Source organism: Silurus meridionalis, chromosome 6, assembly GCF_014805685.1.
Source record: "Silurus meridionalis isolate SWU-2019-XX chromosome 6, ASM1480568v1, whole genome shotgun sequence".
NCBI classification, from domain to species: domain Eukaryota; kingdom Metazoa; phylum Chordata; class Actinopteri; order Siluriformes; family Siluridae; genus Silurus; species Silurus meridionalis.
In genome coordinates, this window is record NC_060889.1 from 1,630,893 (window position 1) to 1,636,264 (window position 5,372).

General features: G+C 35.9%; 1 long non-coding RNA gene across 1 annotated transcript; it reads right to left on the minus strand.

Moving 5' to 3' along the window:
- Positions 1–1,166: 1,166 nt before the first annotated feature.
- Positions 1,167–1,777, minus strand: LOC124386708. Its single transcript, XR_006926004.1, has 3 exons — positions 1,614–1,777; positions 1,410–1,545; positions 1,167–1,333 (listed from the first exon to the last, which is right to left on the minus strand). It is a non-coding gene; the product is annotated as an uncharacterized LOC124386708 (long non-coding RNA).
- Between the last annotated feature and the right edge of the window lie 3,595 nt (positions 1,778–5,372).

The following is a 5,372-nucleotide window of genomic DNA, read 5'->3' on the forward strand; positions in this document are numbered from 1 at the left end:
AGCTGTTCCCTTTATTCCTACAACGTTCTCAAGTCTAGCAAGCAGTATGGTGTGATCAATGGTGTCAAAAGCTGCACTAAGGTCGAGCAAAACAAGTAAGGAGACAAAACCCTGATTGGAGGCCAATAGCAGATCATTTACCACCTTAACTAGTGCCGTCTCTGTGCTATGATGAGGCCGAAATCCTGACTGATACATTTCAAAAATGTTATTCATAAGTAGGTGTGAGCATAACTGCTGTGCTACAACCTTTTCTAAAATTTTGGATATAAAGGGGAGATTTGATATCGGTCTGTAGTTGGACAACTGACATGGGTCAAGGTCAGGTTTCTTAATAAGGGGGTGGATAACTGCCAGTTTGAAGGATTTAGGTACATAACCAGTGCTAATGGAAGAGTTAATTATTTTTAAAACAGGTTTAATTACCTCTGGAGCTATCTGTTTAAAGAAACTTGTAGGTGTGGCGGGACGTTAATTAGACAGAAACTATAACTCGGCTGACTACGCCACCCTGTTAACAGGGAACACTATTATAGATTAATCATCTGCAAAAGACACAGGTACGTGGTTTCAATAAACAGAGGCAAAAGACGTGGATACCAAAGATACAAAAAAATGTTTTATTTCACAATAAATATTACTTTTAAAACATGGGCTGGAATAAAATAGGCATAAAAGGAAACCGAGGCTTACCTAAAGCAGGTAAACTAGCCTAATGAGTATGCGGCTACTATATCGCCAGGAGCATAACACCAAATGCACAAGAGCACCACACACACACAAACACGGTAAGACCAAGCGTGAACACACTGCACCCTGTGATAGAGTCCCACCACCGCACGCCAAGGCCAACTAGCCATCTGCCTGAAGCCTCGGTTCCTATAACAAAGACACTGTTAACCAAATTTAAATCACACAAGAAATAATAGAAATAATAATAATTGAATGTTGTGTCTGAATATACAATGAGTCAAACCAAATCATAAACAAAGCTAGCAAACAAACAAAGTAAAGTAAAACAAAGCATACAAAATTAAGTAAAACAAAGCATAAACAAAGTCAGCAAAGCAAACAAAGCTAGCAAAGCAGACAAAGTAAAGTAAAACAAAGCATACAAAATTAAGTAAAACAAAGCAAACAAAGTTAAATAAAGCAAAGCAGAGTAAAAACAAAGCATACAAAGTTAAAGCAGAGTAAAAACAAAGCATACAAAGTTAAAGCAGAGTAAAAAACAAAGCATACAAAGTTAAAGCAGAGTAAAAAACAAAGCAGCAGCATCAAAGTACGTTGCCCCGCAGGCCGCACTGAATGACTCCTCTTAAAACTATTCCACCTAAAAAAAGGATTAAGTAGAACATTTATTCATCCCACCAAACACCACAAACCTCAGCAGAGATAGCTACACATACCTTAATATTGTCGTTTCGACCACAAGTCCAGCCGCACAGGCAAATGGACATCAAACCGGCAAGAAGGCACGGGATTACGGCGGGTTCATGTTTAAAAGCAGTCGCCGAGCCACATGGAATGATTACACGTTGGAAACTATAATTCAAATAACGCTAGTTACCACAAACACACACGTTGATCCACACTTGCTAGCAAGCACATACCTGTGAGACAGGAAGAGTCTAAACCAGGAAGGGGCAGGCCTCGGGCAATGACACACAAGCAGTGATCACACAACATGGTGCATTAAAAGTCCCCTTTTATATAGTCTTGCATGTATCTGATTGGACAACTGATGCTTTCATGACAATTTAAAGGGACACCCACAGTTCGTCCCACTACATAGGCAAGGGATTGAGAATGCAGGTTGATGATTTTGATGAGGAGATTAATGAAATTAAGTCATTCTCATTAATAGGAGTGAAGCGTTGTAGTTGATTGTCCGTTAAATTTACACTGCTGTCTACAGGGTTACTTGTAAAATAATTTGGATTTATATTAACCGCCTGGATTTCTTGCCTGATGTTTTCAATTTTATTATTAAAAAAGTTCATGAAATCATTACTACCTAATGATGGTGTGCATGTTAGTGCAGTGCTTTTATTCCCTGTTAATTTTGCTACCGTGCTGAATAAAAATCTAGGATTATGCTTGTTATTTTCTATGAGGGTGGAGAAATAGGCTGATCTAGCAGCACTAAAAGATTTTCTATAATTTAAGAGGCTCTCCTTCCATGCTATTTGAAATACTGTTAATTTTGTTTGACGCCATTTACGTTCTAATTTTCGAGTGGTCTGTTTTAAGATGCACGTATGATCATTATACCACTGTGCTAATTTTTCTGCCTGATCATTTTGGTTTTAAGGGGAGCTACCTCATCTAGAGTGTAACGTAACGTTGTTTCTAGATGCTCAGTGGCCCAGTCGGGCTCTGCGGGGTCTGACAGAGATCTATCTAATATTCTAATTTCGGGAAGATTATTAATAAAACGCGCTGCTGTAGCTGACGTGAAAGTACGCTTAACACTGTAGCGTGGTGAGGTAGAAATGCAATGACTTAGGCAAATTTTAAACGAGATTAGATAATGGTCTGAAATAGCTTCAGACTGTGGAATTATGACTAAGTTTTTTATGTTTAATCTAAATGTTAACAACAAATTGAGAGTGTGTCCACCACTATGAGTGGGTCCTATAACATTCTGATTAATTCCAACTGAATCTAGAATGGACACAACTGCTGCTCTTAAGGAGTCTTCCTGATTATCAAAATGAATATTAAAGTCACCAACAATTAATGTTTTGTCTAAAGAAGTATCTACATTTGTAATGAAATCTGCAAATTCTATCAGAAAATCAGTGTAGGGCCCTGGGGGTCTATAAATAATAATTAGTGGAATTAACTGACTTGACCTGCTTTCGGACACTGAATATTTTATGTTGGTGTAAAGAACTTCAAATGTTTTAAATTTTTGTTTAGTCTTTTGTGTGACGTTTAGATTATTATTATAAATAGCTGCTACTCCACCTCCTCTGCCATTTAGACGGGGTTGGTGTATGTAACTATACCCAGGAGGACTCGCCTCATTTAATGCTACATATTCATTCGATTTAATCCATGTTTACGCATTATATTAAACTCCTGGTCGGTAATAATTTCGTTTATAGTAAGCGCTTTTGGCGTGAGAGATCTAATATTCAACAATCCTATCTTTAGATCAGAGGTGCTGGCTGTGCGTTCAGTCCTATTTAATTTAATGGTAATCAGGTTACTTAAACAGACTTTCTGATAATTCCTATATTTTGGTTTTGCTCGGGGGACAGACACAGTCTCAATATGGTGGATCCTGAGTGACGACTCTGTGCAGCTAGCAGACAATCGGTTTAGCCTGTCTGTCTGTTCCCTGGCCTTGGCTCTAGACAGTCACTTCACAATTCAACATATACTGTATAATTACATTTCATTTAACAAAAGTTGTAGATTTGTAGTTTGACACCCCTGATCAAAATACATCACCTTAATCAATAAATGATCAATTCATAAATTATGTTTCTCAATTTTCTCTAGATTTACCCAATTCCTATAGGTCCCCTAGATACTTGGCTTAATGCTATTTCCTGATATTATACTCAGCCAGTGTAATGTCAGGAAGCTGCAGCTAGTCAAGAATCTGGTGACAACATTTTAGATGTCAGTAGGGTGGAGCTCCATTCTCCTTTAAGATGTTCAAATAAAAGAGCACAGACACATTTCAGAATATTTTCATTCATTCAAAAAAAATCATCATGTTTGCTATTATACTGATGTGTCTCTGGTTTATACTAGGTGAGGTAACATTGACATATATATATATATATATATATATATATATATATATATATATATATATATATATATATATATATTGCAGTAGTAGTGAGTAATTAGTTTATCTCGTGTTAGAAAATCTGAATGCGAGTTTGAATTATGTACATTTGCCTTAATTGTGTAAAGGATTTTAACTATAATGTTCTCTTCTCTGTGACAGGTGAATCCATGGCAGATCCAGTTGAGCCACTTTTCCATCAGAAAGTTGTAGATAAAGGTGATGATGTGACTCTGTCCTGCAGCTACAAAGAATTTAGTGGTGCTATATATAGTTTGCAGTGGTACAGGGAATATCCTAAATCTAAACCTGAGTTCCTTCTGTACATCACTCCTGAAGAAGATAAAAGTGACAACATCCCACCACGTCTGAATGCTACAGTTGATGATGGTAATAAACAAGTGGATCTGATCATCTCCTCTGCTGCTGTATCAGACTCTGCTCTATACTACTGTGACAAGAAAATCCAGCTGCACTGTACAAAAACCTTCACACATTTCTGTTCTTTTGAAGACAGATCAACTGATAAAGATGAATCATTTATAACCTTTTGCCAAACCAGAAAAGTAGATAAAGTTTGACAGTCTCCCCTTCCCCTTTCTCCCACACACAAACAGTTTATATCTATATACTGGTAAATACAGTAGATTATTTTTTATTGACACAAAATGAAGGTAAATATGTGATATAATAGTATAATATTTGAATTCTTTACAGCATGTTTTTGTAAATCTATTATAGATATAAAATGTAGTGTTGTTACCCAAAGGAGCAGAGGATGATGATCAAGGGTATAATAAGAGAGATGCGTTATTGCATGCACATGGACATCCTGAGCACTCAATAATCCAAACCTATGATGAAAAAAGTCAGTGTTTATGCAGAAGACTCCTGGGACTATGTATGCAATCCTCAATGTTAAGATAAGAGAAATGCATAAACAGACAGAAATCACATTGAATTGATGCATAATAAGTAAATCATGTATCTTCATTACACAATCATGAAAAATACAGAAAAAAATCTCACAATCTTCACAATCATTTTCTTAATTTTGTATGCCAGGAAATATTAAAATGTAATAACTAAACCCATCTATATTAATATGTGATAAATTAAACCCACTAATTTCTCATTTACATCTTAAAACACTCCTTTACACATGTATAGCTTACACATTTTGTGTAAAATAAAACTGTTACAGAAACATAAACTAATGTACAGATTTTTACAGTACATTCCTCCACTGCAGAATCTCTATAATTCTGTATTTTGTTCATATGTAATTTGTTTACATAAGTTCTGTCAAAGAAGATGCAAAGGAAATGTTTGCAATGAGGCTAAAATACAGGTTCAACTATATTTGGTTTCTTTTCTATGAAAGGTGATTTAATAGGAAATCTGATGGATCCACTTTTACCTCAGGAAATTGTGAAAGAAGGTGATTATGTGAAAGTCCTTAGGCTACAAATTCTTCAGATGTTCTGTATATAGTTTGCACTGGTACAAGCAATATAAAAAAATCTATTCCTGAATCCGTCCTTCGGATGAGACGTTAAAC